General features: G+C 45.1%; 1 protein-coding gene across 9 annotated transcripts in view; it reads left to right on the forward strand.

Moving 5' to 3' along the window:
• Dab1 (DAB adaptor protein 1) overlaps positions 1-15191 on the forward strand; it is a 1169406-nt gene that overhangs the window by 757503 nt on the left and 396712 nt on the right. Inside the window, exon 1 of one of the 9 annotated variants that reach the window (XM_036177319.1) lies at positions 8731-9082. The exons of the other annotated variants lie outside the window; for them this stretch is intronic. The gene's annotated coding sequence lies outside the window, so the exon portion shown is untranslated. Of the gene's footprint in view, positions 1-8730; positions 9083-15191 lie in introns of those variants that run through there. 9 annotated transcript variants of the gene reach the window in all.

Genomic DNA, 15191 nt, shown 5'->3' on the forward strand with positions numbered 1-15191 from the left:
TACCCCCAGCAGCAAACAGCACAAAAAACATGCAGTCCTGTAAGTACAGAAGCAACAATGTATGCTTGCTGGGTTGTATGCTGTGCTGACCATTCTGCTGTGTTTCTATGACACTCCATAGGTGCCAGACTCTCAGTCATTTCCCACTCTTTTCATCTGCTCCCCCAATACTAACATCACTTACACTCCACTTTATGAGTGAAAAAAAATTGGGAGTTTGTATTGGAGCCTAAGAGCCCTCTGATAGCCACTTAGGCTCTCTACTGTGTTTCTACTGTGCATTTAGCTATAAAGAGCAGATTGGTGGGAGAACTGCCATCCCCACATTGCTATCCCCTACTTTCTCGTGGAGAATGAAAGGGGTGCTATTTATAGCTGCTGGAGAGCAGAGTCAAGCTTAGTAACTCCACCAAGCCACCTTTCCCTGGAGTCAGACTGGCTGGGGTCGGATGAAGAGGGCATTATCTGTTCATGAAGCACCATAGAAATATTTTTTTATTGTCTTTTTGACCACAGAAGAGAAGTAGCAATTGGATGGTTTACTTGTGTCTCATATGGAAAACATCATCTTGGAAAGAGGGTTAAGACATTTTTCAAAATATTTACCTTTTAAAAAAAGTGCATCCCTGCATTTCCACCCTAAATTAAATACAGCAAGCAGAGCTTTAAAAGTGGTTTATGCTTGCCTCTCAAGGGTCAATTGTAGCTACCTTCAAAAGAGGACCCTACCTTCTTTCACATAACCCTTCTTTCTCTGACTTGAAATTCTGATCCAAAATGCCTCTCCAGTTTATTCACCTAGTAGCTAATTGTGTTTCAAAATGGTCCTTTTTTTTTTTTTTTTAATGAGGTCCATATCACCCACCCCCACTCCTTTCCCAACCTGGATTCAATACAAATGTTGATGCTCTTCTAGCATCAGGCCCATCATAGTTTTAACCCCAGTGCCATTTGATGATGTGTTTTGTGGGCAATTTTCTCTGCTCTCTGCTGGGATCTTACATTGCCCCTTATAGAGTAAGCATTGTTTTTATTTATTTTATTTTATTTTATTTTAAACAAAGGAGTGATACTTTTTCTTCTCAAATACAGATTTTTGAGCATGACAAGAACATCTGTAAAAGGCTTAATATGGAGGCTTAATGTACCTTCTGTGCTGTGGATATCTCTCTGTACAAATAAAATGCTGTTTGGCCAGTGGCTAGGCAGGAAGTATAGATGGGACAAGAGAGAAGAGGATTCTGGGAAGTAGAAGGCTGGAGAGAGACACCACCAGCCGCTGCCGCCATGAGAAGCAACATGTAAAGACACTGGTAAACCACAAGCCATGTGGCAAAGTATAGACTAACAGAAATGGGCTAATTTAAGATAGAAAAGGTAGATAACAAGCAGCCTGCCACGGCCATACAGTTTGTAAGCAATATAAGTTTTTGTGTGCTTTCTTGGTTGGGTCTGAGCGACTGTGGGACTGGCGGGTAAGAGAGATTTGTCCTGACTGGGCCAGGCAGGAAAACTCTAGCTACAAATGGCGCCCAACGTGTTGGCAAGAGTTTCCACCTAAAACTTGAGAAAAAAGATTCTAAACAGAGCTAAAAACAGCTTCCTAGTTGTCTCCCTCAAGTTAGCGGCAGCCTGCCGGTTTGAGCTACTCTGGCGGGTTCCTGGCATGTGCGTCTGACCTGTACTGCGGCGGGAATGAGGAATCTACAAGCAGCACTTTACTCTGCTGCGTGGTGGATTTAGCCTTTGGTAGTTTAAAAAAAAAAATAATAAGTTTCTGGGCTATGCACTGCTTTGATAGAACTGCTTCTGATAGCTGATGGTACACATGGCTCCAGACCCAGAGCTGGTGGTGAACTGTACCACCGCCATGTTGGGAAGCTGAGGTGGGCGGAGCCAGCAGCCACAGCAGCATTTCAGTCTTACAAAGATGGATATTACACAGAGAATCTGGTTTATGTTGTCTTTGGGATTTTTAACCACAGAAAAATATTTGATCATAAAAGCTGTTGAGTTAAACAAAAATGTAAATTTTAAAGGTACCTTGACTTCAAAATTTGGATATAAGGATATGTTGCTTTGGAAAGGAGTCTCTGCTTTTGTTTCCACAGAAAGCCAGAGGGTGTGGATTTGTTCCAGATTAAGATACATCAGGTTTGATCAGCCAAGACCACCTGAAAGGTCTCTGATGACACCATGGCCCAGATGATCCAACATCCAGAATGGTTTCAAGGCAACTGGCTCAGAGGTTCACCCTCACGGACTACTCCATAATCCTAAAATTTTCTTTGTGTTCCCATAAGATACAGCGCCCCTCTCCAGCAGGAAGTAGTAAGAGAAACTTCACGCAAATTCCCAGCTGGCTTTGGAGATGGAATTGTCTCACTCCTTCTCTAAACCCAGACATATTGCTAAAAGAAATGGTTAAGAGATTCTTGTGTCCCAAATCAGAAGAGCCCTCTGGTGTGGGACAGAGAAAAACCAATATTTTTCTTTAAAGCAGGTTGATTATAAATGAGATCTCTTTCTAAAGAAGAAAGGGGGATATGATATGGATATAATAGGATGAAAGGGTAGATTAGGGAACTTACTTCTAAAGAGCAACAACTTGTTTAAAATGTTTTACATTGGTTTAGATTTTAATCTATTGATACAAACTTAGTTAATTTTGTTATATTGTGTGTATATTTCTACTCTTGTTTAAGGTATTATGTTTATATAGCTCATTTAAAATTGTAATGGATAATTAAAAATAGATTGATAATTAGTCATCTATGATAATCATACTCGTAGCCATGTTAGTTAAGTCTTCTAGGTATACATAGAGATATTTCAGATACATAGGTAATCTTCAAATACTTCAAAGACCTACAGAATATGGCATTTAAAATATTTTTAAAATTTAGACTTTCTGGACAGTGAGACATGTCTGCTCCTGGCAGCACCAATTTACTTCAGAGAGGAGGATGGGCATTGAAAACACTTCATATCTTATCTTCACCTTGGCAAAAATAGCCATTTGGGCAAGAAACTGTTCTTGCCTGGACTGCTTGATCAACTGAACATGCAGGACCCATAGAAAGGTGACCACTGAACTTTGCTTGACAAAATGGTCCTTCAGGTTCCTGCTTCGCAGAGGAAACTGCCAGACATTCTACAGGACACTGAGAGAAGTGACCAAGAGACTCTAGCCCTGTGGGCTGAAGACAAATGCCCCAACATTACAAAGGAACATTAGGTGACTGTTCAGACTGCCAGCTGTCTCTGTCTACTCTGCAAGACTCCCGAAAGTTGCTTGCATCCTTCTCCCGGTTCACAGGTAATATTAAATCCTTCTGAGGTCTTTGATGTGGTTGAAGACTAGATAGTTATAATTTTCTCAGTTATGATAAAAGATAAATTAGATATAAAACCTTGGACTCACAAATATAAGATAGATAGTATATCTTCTTTAATATTATAACTGTAATTCTTGCTTGATAATTGTTTTGTTATATGTAATTGTACTATGTAAAAGTTAAAACCTTCCTTAAAAAAAAAAGAAAAGGGGAAGTGCTGTGGATATCTCTCTGTACAAATAAAATGCTGTTTGGCCAGTGGCTAGGCAGGAAGTATAGGTGGGACAAGAGAGAAGAGGATTCTGGGAAGTAGAAGGCTGGAGAGAGACACCACCAGCCGCTGCCGCCATGAGAAGTAACATGTAAAGACACTGGTAAACCACAAGCCATGTGGCAAAGTATAGACTAACAGAAATGGGCTAATTTAAGATAGAAAAGGTAGATAACAAGCAGCCTGCCACGGCCATACAGTTTGTAAGCAATATAAGTTTTTGTGTGCTTTCTTGGTTGGGTCTGAGCGACTGTGGGACTGGCGGGTAAGAGAGATTTGTCCTGACTGGGCCAGGCAGGAAAACTCTAGCTACACTTCTGTATTAACCTTTGAAATTTTATTCATTCTATACTAGTATCTTTTGAGTATATGATGCCTCTGACATGCAGGGCAGATTTTCCTACTAATCATTTCTTAAAATTATATGAGTTTGGAAACGTTATACGTATATTGACATTTGCATAATCTTGATATATGTAAGTGCTACGGTCCACTTAATAAATAGGAAGTATTCCAAAGCTAAGCAAATGATTTCATTTACAATAGCATAAAAAGAGGAGTAAGTTTAACCAAGGAGATCCATAATTTTTATCCTGAATTCATAAGACAGCAAGTAAAACAATTAAAGGGCACAAACAAAAGGAAACACAGCCCAAGCAGGAGAATTAATATCAGTGTTCCTACCTACCCAAAGCAGCCTCCAGATCCAGTGCATTACTACCAAATTTCTAGTGACATTTTTGAAAAAAAAATTATAAAAAATCCTAAAATTCTATGGACCCACAAAAGACCCTGATAAGCTGAAACCTAAGCCAACCATACCTGTTTTCAAAGCATATTACAAAGATATGGTAATCAGAACAATATGACACTATCATCAGAACTGATAGATTAGGCCAGCAGAACAAAATGGAGCTAGCCTAGAGACAAATGACCACATACCAAGACTACACAGGAGAAAGGATGTGCAGGAAAGGATGCTGGGAAAACTGTCTCCTTACAAGGAAGAGAAAATCAACCTCCTCTTACACTTTATACAAAACCGATTCAAATTGGATTAAAAACTTACATATAAGATCTGCACCACAAGAATTCTAGACCAAAACATCTGGCTAAATCTTTTTGACATTTGGTATTGACAATCATAAACAAACAAACAAACAAACCAAACAAACAAAACCCCCAAAAGAATCTGACACCAAAGGCATAGGCAACAAGAGACATAAACAAAGTGGGCTGCATCCAATTGGAAAACTTTTCCAAAGCCACAGAAACCATCAGTAACTTAGAAAGGTAGGGAAAGGCAGCTTTGAGAGTGGGAGAAACCTTTTCAGATGTTGTGTTTGATAAGTGGTTAGTACCCTAGACATAAAGAACTCAGAGAACTTGCTTGCAAAGCATAATCAGCTTGGTCACAAGATGGCAGCCAGGCGGTGGTGGCATACGCCTTTAATCCCAGCACTCAGGAGGCAGAGGCAGGTGGATCTCTGCGAATTCGAGGCCAGCCTGGTCTACAGAGCGAGATCCAGGAAAGGCACAAAGCTACAGAGAAACCCTGTCTCGAAAAACCAAATAAATAAAAAAAAAAAAAAAAAAAAAAAAAAAAAAGTTGGCAAAGGGCCTGAACAGATGTTTTTCTCCACAAGAAGACATGGATGACAACAGGTCTATGAAAAGTTCCCAGACCTGAATCAAACACACAAAGAGGTAGAACTGTATACCTGCTGCAATGATTGGCATATAAAAGGCAGATTGGAGCAATTATTAGTAAAGATGTGGATAAGAAGGAACCCTTCCCTGTGCACTGCTGGTGGGATTGGGAGTTGTTACACCTGTTTTGAAAACAGTAAGGAGGTTCCTCAAAAATCGAAAGTAGAGCTCCTTTTTAGGTATGTATCTCCAGGAAAGGAACTGATTATCTCGGGGAGATAATCTGAACTTCCTTGTTCATAATACAATCAATGTAATGCTTGTGTTAACAGAGATATGGCTTAAGAAAAAGTGGTGTGTGTGGCTTCCACAATGGAATATTATTAAGCTTTAAAAAGAAGTAAAGCCTGGCAATTATGACAACATGGACAATGCTCAATTGCACTATTCTACATGAAATAAGCCTGGCACAGAAAGATACACAGCATATTTTCCTATACATGGAATCTAAACAAGACAAAGCCATAAAATCAGAGTAGCATGGTGGTATTCAGTAGTTACAGGGTAAGACAAATGTGGAGATTGCTGTCAATGGTATTAACCTTTGTTATAAGTTCTGGAGGTCTTGAGTACCACAGGGTGAGGCAAGTACATTTAATAATAATCTACTATGCACTTGACATTTGCTAGGGGCTAGATCTTCAGTGAGCTTATCACACATGCAAAAAAAAAGTAACTATGTGAGGTAATGAATATGTTAATTATCTCAATAGTGCTAATCATTTCACAATGTGAACATATGTCAAAACATCGTATTGTGCACCTTAAATATATACACTACTGACTTGCCAACTATCCAACAATAAAGATGTAAGAAAAGACCTCCAAATTTAGAGCTCATTACATACCATCCAACAAGACATATACTTGGAAAATTATAGGAATAAACAGGGTTTTAAAAGTACACAGTTTACAAGGGCATCATAAAGGCTCTGCATTATTTTCTTTGGGGCAGTGGTTATCATTCACTGGATTTATGACTTGTGAGCACAGGTCTTGTTCCCAATCATTGGTTAGTTGTCTTAGCTGACTCTTTGAGGGCTTGTCAATCACATGAGCAGGGATGACTTATGAAGCTCAGTTGCTCACCTTTTTGCCCTTCTTTGTGCAACTCATTTCACATCTCTGTCCAGTGGACTGAGCCTCTTACACAGACCTGGATGTGCAGAATGGGCTCTGTTGATGTTTGATGAATCAAAATGAACTATTCGGGATGTATTCTGGGAAGAGAACCAATGTCTCCAGGGCAGTAGTCCTTCTGCCTATATCTCATTGAAGGCTTCTTTAGTGAAGTGTTCACTACCACTGGAAAGCTGAAAATATAGGCACACAGAGAGGTGGACTGCCAGAGGTGAAGAAGTCCCATCGGATTTTAAAGTCCATGTTGTAAAGGTTATATGAGAAATATCTCAGACTGCCTGTAATGGAATAAGTAATATATACAGCTTCACTCTTCTTATTACTTTGCTGTATCTCAGAGTAGATGATGAAAGCACATTTATTGATTTTTTTCTTTATGCCATACTTAATACAAATTACACTGGTATTTTCAAAAGAACAGCAGTAAAGCCCCACACCTTATCTTTCAGATGAGCTATTTCTTGACATTTAGTGAAGTGACAAAATGTTCCTTTAAGATTTCATTCAGTTTAACCAGGAAGGCCCTGAGGACTATAGTGGGCAGAATGTGCCTATACATCACACTTTCTTCCAGGCTTGAGAAAGGAACAGCTGCGGCTTGTTGCCCCCACTGGATTTCATGGGTATCTGCCCAGTTTCCATGGTGGACTTTGTCCAACCCTGAAGAGAGATAGAATTTTACATTCTATTACATTGTATGGCTTGGCTAACTCACTTTCCCAATTCCTTCTGATGTCTGTAGCCACTATGCCAGGTAAAAACAGGAGGCAGGGGGCAGGTACAGTTGGGCCTTAGATATGGGCTCTTAAAATGCATATCAATGGAATGGAAATTTCAAAGCTGTTCTTAAAACCTAGAGGATTTTAGACTTTTGTGTTGGTCTTATTGTTTTGTTTAGCAGTCTGTAAAAGGTTGAACTTATGCTGCATCATCTAAGGTTTGGCATTCTCTAGCCCTCAGAAATGACCTACACTCAAGTACACTCTTCCCTGTTTTCCCACGACTTCTCACATTTCCCTTTGTTTTCATGGTGTGGTGTTCAAGTCCGGGGACTTGTCTTCAGGGAAAAGTGAAATGTTTTCTTGATGGCAGCAGTGGAGGTGTTCCCTAGCCAGTCTCAACTTCACGAGGGTGTAGAACAGCACCTGGTATCCAACTCCTCCCACTTTCTGGAACTTTTCTAAAAGTTGAAGAGAATCTGGTGGGACTCCATGGTCACCCCATAAGATTGACAGCCACCCCAGAGTTAGATAGAACCATCAAGAATGGAACCTCTCTGCCAAACTGTGGGGCATTTCCTCTGATCAGCTCTTCTCAGTAGAGTATATCCTGCCAATGACCTCAGGAATTTTTTCTTGTCTCTATGTAAATTGCTATCTTTTCAGAGGTGCCTGACAGCCAAGTTTGCAGGGCCTCCATTTGTACAGAAGCTGTTATTATGGGATAAGTGTAATGGCTCGTGAATTTTGTGGAGGAAGGGAGGGTCTCCAGATGACTTTGTACGAACCAGCCACGGACCTATTGACTCCACAAGCAGTTGCATTAGGCTAAATATTTTTAGCCCATTGACTCTAGAGGTAATAACCCTAAATGCATCATTAAATGTTCATGGGTGAGTAACAGAAGCTACCAGAAAAAAAATCCCCCCAAAACAAGCCACCACATTAGCTTTATCATCACCCAGCTGGAGGGCAGGAGTGCCACCCCTCAAAAGAAGAGTAAACTTTAAAAGCAAGGGTTGCCGCCTCTTCTTTCCTCTTGGGCACCTGGCTCCTAGGGGGCAGCAGGAGATTTTCACACTACACCCTCCCACCTAGCATTCAAGCCTCTGGAGACAAGTATGCCACGCTGGCCTTGACAAAGCTGAATCCAATCTCAAGGTGGAAAAATTTCCGACTAATCCAATTATTTTTTGCCACTCGGTTGTTTCTGAGATCTTTGTAAGATAGGACCTGAAGAGCCTTCTTTAGCACAACAGGTTCTAATTTACAGGACTGTCTAGGGCCCTGCATTCTAAGAATGGAGTAGGGAAAAACAAGTTAACTGGGGCCCGCGTGCCCTCGGGGGCACAGGAAGTTGCCTAGAGCTGAGGAAATCATGACAGGTGCAAGACAATATTGCCCTGGAAACGTCAATAAAAGGTGGGTGAAGCCGGCCCCGGTGGCTGGGAGAGAGCGCCCCCTTCTGCCTAGGGGCGCGGGGCAAGAAGCTCGCACAGCCTCCACTTGGCTCGGCGCCCTCTCTACTTGTGTGCAAAGAGGCTTGGCTGAAAGCAGACGCTGGAGAAACGGAGGAGTCCGGGCGGGAGCTGCGGCGGCTACTGTGGAGCGTGGTCCGCTCTCAGCGCGCCCCCCTCCGTGGAGAACGGCAGGGCGGAGACCCCAGGCTCTCGGCTCGGCTGGGTCTCCACTCCCGGGATGGGGGACGAGCGCAGGGGCTGGAGAAGCGCGACCCCAAGCCGCGGCGCCCCGGCTCGCCTGCTTGCTGGCTCGTCCTCTTCCTTGTCGCCCAGGCGACTCGGCTGAGCTATCAGAGAGCGCTCGGGCAGCGCACAGAGCGTCCCGGCGGGAGAAGAAGCCGGAGTGGACGGGCTCGGAACGCGCGCTCGGCCGGGAGCTAGCAGGTGAGCGGCGGGGCTGGCGCGGGGCGGGGGCTGCGGGAGGAGGCGGGTCTGCGCACCGCACAGGGTCCGGTCTCCTCCCCCTGCTCTGACGCGCGCCCGTGGCTTCCCGGGGAGGATGGACCCAGATCCGCGCTCACCCGGGCTTCCCCGGGCTGGAGAGCGCGTCTGAGTGCGGCCGCCCGCAGGGCATGGAGAGCCGCGTTTCGGGCGGCTTCCGCAGCCGAGGAGGAGGAGGATGCTCCGGAGAGCCGAGGTGAGAGGCGCGGTTGGGGGCACGCGACGGACCCCGGAGTTGAGTGCGCGCAGGTGGCCCGCGGGGACCCGGCTTCGGCGAGCCTGGGTGGCTCGGCTGGGGCCCGCGAACCCGGGTGTGGAGGAGGGTTTTCGGGGCGCGTCTCTCGGGAGTTTGGCCCGAGGTGCTGAGCACTGGCGACTGCCGCAGTTGTCTATCCTCTCCCACCACTTGCTTGCGAGGGGAGGCGACCCTGCGTCTCCTTCCCGGTCGGTCCCCACTTCCATCGCCCTACTTCTGAACACGCGCGATCCTCTCTGTAGGCTCGCCTACCCAAGACCCTCGCTTGTCGCCGGACCCCCTGCATCCTCCCTAGCTCTGTCCGGGCTCTAGCCATCCGGAGGCTGCCTGCTACCACTCTAGGACCTGCTGAGTTCTCGCTTAGCCTCCTCCCTGCCTCGCTAGTGGCGCCGGCGGGTGCGACCTCTTTCCCCACTCCGCGGAGCCCGCGTTCTCACTTCTCTACATCCCGGCAGTTCTGTGGTTCTGCCTCGACCTCTGCGTTAATCGGACTCATCGCAATCAAACCAATCCTTTTGGCGGACACCGGCAGCGCTGGACCGCAATCTTCCTTTGGGTCCCGCTCCCGGGTGTTCCCTGTCGCGCCCCCTCCACCATTCGGTCCTCAGGCCCTTGGTCACCCGCCACTCCCCTCGCAGCGGGCCCTCTTCTCCAACTCCGTACCCCACGGTCTGTCTCCAAAGCAAGAGCAGGATTTTCTTGCTGGGGAAACTTTGATTCCCCGTGGTTAGTCTCAAAAAGGAGCCGTACGACCCGGTCTCAGCCGCCAAAGGAACCCCAGGGTTAGGAGTCTTGATTTTGGGGTGGTTGTGTAGCGGCGCCAGGGAAGGTACTGGGTGAGTCTACAAAGTGCATTTCCACACCCTGCTGGTCATTGCCTCCGCTGGCTGCGTCCCCTGGAGTATGCTGGTGACTCCTGGTGGGAGGGTGCGTCTTTACTGCACTTTTAAAGGCGCTTTTTCTTTTCCTTTCTTTTTCTATTTTCTTTTGGGGTGGTGCTACTGGACCCGGCCGGGTGGGTAGGGGTAGCTGCATGGCAAAGTGGTACCATTAGACTGCTACGTGGTCTCGTAGCCGACCCTCCACGCCTTGTTTCACTGGTTGTAAACGGGCCCCAACCCCCATCTGCATCACACAAGTCCTCATTGTTGGGGGTCTGCGGGGTATTTCCGCCTGGGCTGGGAGAGTGAAGGAATGGGGTGGGGGCGGGGAGCCCGAAGCTCTTGGCGACGGGCGGGCGGGCGCTGGAGACGTGGAGAGCGCCGCGGCGCGGGCAAGTGCGAGCTCGGATGTGTGTTTCTGAGGCAGGGTACGTGCCCGCGTGGGTCGGTGCCTGCGTGTGCGTTTGTATGTCTGCGCACGCCTGTGTTTAGCTTCCTGAGAGAAAGAGAGCCCCGAGTGGAGAGATTGTGGAGGCCGGAGCACCATTCTCTTCCGGAGCTGGGTCCGGCAGGCAGCGAGGCCTCCAGAAAGATACAATGCCTCCCACTGCCAAACTCTGGCTGAGAGCTCTTCCTTGCCTGCCATTGCTTCTCACTTCTTCCCTGCTCTTCTTGCGTGGAGCTGGCGCAGTAGACACACTTTCACAATGTTGATGGTTTTGAATCAAGGCCTTGTGGGGGTTCCGCTGACACTTCCGAACACTTAGCATGTTTTCAAGTAATCATATAAATTAAAGGTGGCTTACGTTCACATCCTCGCAATTACCCAGTTCACGTTTGTACATTCATGTGCCAATTATGGGTCTTCGGGAAATCCATAAAATTATAAACCATCCCCACCCCCTGAATTAGCACCCATTGTTTTTATTATCTCCAAGATGAGCAATTCTGGATGGAACCCTGAGTTGCGCAGGCAAAAAGATAGAAGTACTACGGGATGAGGTGAGATGGAGTACAAACGCCCCCTTCCCATCTCATTCCCTTCCTATCCTGACAAGGCTTGGTGGCTCTTCTGGAGACTGAAAGGGATCAAAGATTTTCTTGATTTCCCATTGAGCAGGGCGACCTAATCAAAGATGTATAAAAGTCAACTTCTGAGCAATCAAATTGTCTGCTGCTGTCCTTGATTGAAACCCTAGCATTCAAATGGAGTATTGAAGAACTCTCAGAAATGGCTTTAGAAGTGCTATTGTTCTTTTCCATACTCGGGGGCCCTCTTAGAGGTTTAGGAAGTTCAAATGCCGTGATGTGAAAGGACAGACTTTGTAACTATTTGGCAGCGCAGGCTGCCGCAGGAGAGAAGAGAGCAAAGTGGGAAATGAAAACATGTTGTTACTGTATTCCTGGGAACCAGGTGGCTCTCAAGTGAAGATGTGCTTCTGCTCATGAACTGGGCAATTAGGTCTCCTGAAATCAGACTTCAAAGATGATTTTTTAGTTGAGGATTCTATTTATTTATTATTTTTTGGCGGTTTTCTTAAGGTCTGAATAGGCTTGTCTGAAACATTTAATCATGTTCATTGTACTCAACAATAAAATCTGAATAAAAATCACTTATTGTTGATGAAGCTCATCTCACAGGCTGTTTCACAGAATGTCTCATTTGCAAGAAACACCATTGTGTCCTCAGGCTGCAGGGGAGAGATTCTGTCACTTATTGTTCGTTGTTTTTTTTTTTTCTCCTCCCCAGAGCCCCAGTGGAAGCTGCTGCTTCTGTCCCCTTTGCCCTCCAAAGTCATTTTTCTCAAGCAGGTGGGTGTTTGGCTTCGCAAGTGATCATGTACCCATCTTAAAATTGCATTTGGTGGGTTTTCAAGGCTTGGAGCCATGCTGTAGGCAGATGAAGAATCTATTTGAGGCAGCATTTCATTTTGATAATTCACTCAAGTCAAACATAAAGCAGGGAAGCACGGGTGATGCCTTTTAGATGGCACTGTAACAAATAGCATGCATTAAAGGGTGTTGCCAGAAACTTTAAGTGTTATTTAGGACTCACTGAATCTTAACCTCACTCGCTAGTCACTGGTGACAAAAGACGTTCACTACTTCAGCAATTAAGAATAAATCACGTGACTTCTCACAACTTGGCTGTCGTTGTCTGCAAAGCAAGGACCTTCCTTGTGGGTCTTGGATCAGTTTTAAGGGAAAACCTTCTCCTTGAGTGTTTTGGCATTTAGTAGTATTTCAAGAGAATGGTAAATTTTAGTAATAGCATGGAAATTGGGGAGGAGTAGGGATGCCTTTTGAATTGGAAGACTAGGATTCGATCCAGATTTTTCTTAGGATGTTTGACAAGTCATTCCTTACAGTAACAAAATCAAGAATAACCTTCCTGAGTCCTAAATAAGGGCCTGGGACCCTTCTCAGCACTTGGCGTAGGTTACCTTACTTCATTTTTCAGACATTCTTTCGATCTCATTCTTGTTTGTTAGACAGGGAGCCAGGCACAGGCAAATCTGGCCATTAATCTGAGATCACATAGGAGATAAGGGAACTTAAACCCATCCACCCACTCTAGCTCCAGGGTCCACCCAAACCATGGGTAGTGCTGCTCTGGATAGGGAGGGGAGATGAGCTACTTCCAGGGCCTCTGTAAACACTCATCCTGACACGGAGCAACGAGAAGACCTCTTGTGGAAGCTGGCTCTAGATTTTCCCATTTTGCATGCAGTCAGCACACATGGGCGTGGCTTTACTCCCAGCAAGTCATTGGGCTGATGGTTGCACTGTGAACACTTGTGACTTAGCTAGAGCTTCTAGAAGGTGCTGGTTGGTATTGGGTCATAGCTATCTAGTCTGTGGAAATATTTATTAATTAGGTAATTAATCAGCAAGTAATTGATTAGGCAGTTCATTAACAGGGTGTCATTGCTACTGTCGGTGACTGCTGTTGTAAACAATACTCAGACCAAGAGATGGGAATCACAGGTGGTATGAATTCTACAAGAGTGGCTGCGTCACCCGTCAGTTACAGACTTCAGCCACCCCAGCTCTACAAGCACTTGTCCGTCCTTTAGTTTTGTTCATTCTAGAACAGTAGTACCTATTTCATAACTGTTGTGAAGGATCGGGAGAAAGTGCTTAAGACAGTGTCTAGCAGGAAATATTGACTACGACGAACTAGGAATATTGTCCTTCAAATGAGGTAAAATCCTCTTGGTGATGAACATACTCTCTCTTTTTGTGCCAGTTTTGCTAACCAGAGAGGTTCATTTCAAGATTTCCAGTGAACAGTTTGTTTCTTGATGTTTTTACTGGAAATGTGGCCGTATGTGTTTCCACTGTGTGAACAGCAATGGTGGACGTGAACTTCGTGATGAAATTGCCACATCCCTGCCCTCTTCTGTACTTGTTCTGAGCAGAGAACAACTTGGCTTGCTTTGATTGAATTCTTAAGGGATAAGTCAGTTTGCCCAGTTCACAGATGGAGGCAGGTCAGGCGAGACACAGGCTAAAAAAGATAACATGATTTTGCAGGTGAGAGGCACGGGTGTAGCCCAGAGTCCTTGGACTCTTCGCACAGTGCTCCTTCTACCAGGCCAGATTGCCTTCTGTACCAGGATAGAGAAGTGGCTTGAAAATATAAATAACACTTGGCAGGGAAGTTGCTGTCAGGCTGAAAGCAGGAACCAGCCAGACATTCTGTACAGAGAAAGGAGTGTGAGTAGGGAATCTACATTCATATCCGTGAACGCTAGCACTGTGTTCCATCTATGACATGCATGTCAGGGTACGAACTCGTGTAAACACAAAGCAAAACAGAGAAACCTATTATGCCAGGTAATCACCTGAAATTCCCTGAGGTTGGAGAGCAAATGTTCAGTTTCTTCTTTTTTTTCTGTGACATCCCAATTGGATTGTTCTTCCATTTAGTCCTCAGATATGGGGAGGTTTTGGTTGAGGAGTCATAAAACTCCTTTGGCTTCTATTTCATGAAATATGCAGCATATTCTATTGGAAAGAAATTGCCAGCTTGCTTTTATTATTATTATTTTATTTTATTTGAACCTGACATATATAACCAATCTACAATGCCAGTGGGGGATTCTCATAAAGCGCAAGGAAAACAGAAATAAAATTCTGCTGAATAGAAGAGCTCGCCGCTCAAATGATGAAAGTTTTGTGGGTCAAGGTGGGCTGCTTCGGTTAGGGATGAGGGTGAGGGAGGCTTCCTCAGACAGCTACAGTTGGAGCACAGTTAACCATTTCCAACAGTGCGGACATCTGTGGGGAGACTTGCCACACTCTTATCCTTGCATCTGTTCCAGGCTTCATTTCTATCTCTCAGTCTCTCTGTGGTCAGTCTCCTGCTCTCCCAACTGGGCCATAATCTGTTGATTCCCCATCCTTCAGGTTAGTCCTTTCCTCCTCCCCGCTTCTCTCTGCCTCTCCTGCTTTTGCTGTACGTCTTTGTTTCAGGAAGTCTTTATGTCTGGTTGTTTTTAATCTTGTTAGTGTTACAGCCAAAAACAAAGACTGACAAGTTACTGATCTGCATTGGAGTGCTGTGGTTTGAGCATTCCCCCAAGCTCCATGGATTGAAGTTTGGTGGAAATTGTGAGATATTTAGAGGTTGAGAACTTAAATACAAATGTAGATAGTGCCTGTGGGAAGTGATTAGAATCCAGTCATTGTGATAGAGGCCCATTGATTCAATCCTGGTGCCTTTAAAGAAGAGACAAAATACTCACTCCTCTCCCATCCTGTGCAATGACATTGCCACTTCAGGAATCTGGCAGCATTAATCTGTAGCTGAAGGTTTTCTGGTCCCACATGGCTCCTGGTCATGAGAAATCTCTCTCACCCAAGGGTCCCGTAGTCACTCAGACACAAATAAACATACAGAGGCTTATAT

Source organism: Onychomys torridus, chromosome 2 (genome assembly GCF_903995425.1).
Source record: "Onychomys torridus chromosome 2, mOncTor1.1, whole genome shotgun sequence".
NCBI classification, from domain to species: Eukaryota; Metazoa; Chordata; class Mammalia; order Rodentia; family Cricetidae; genus Onychomys; species Onychomys torridus.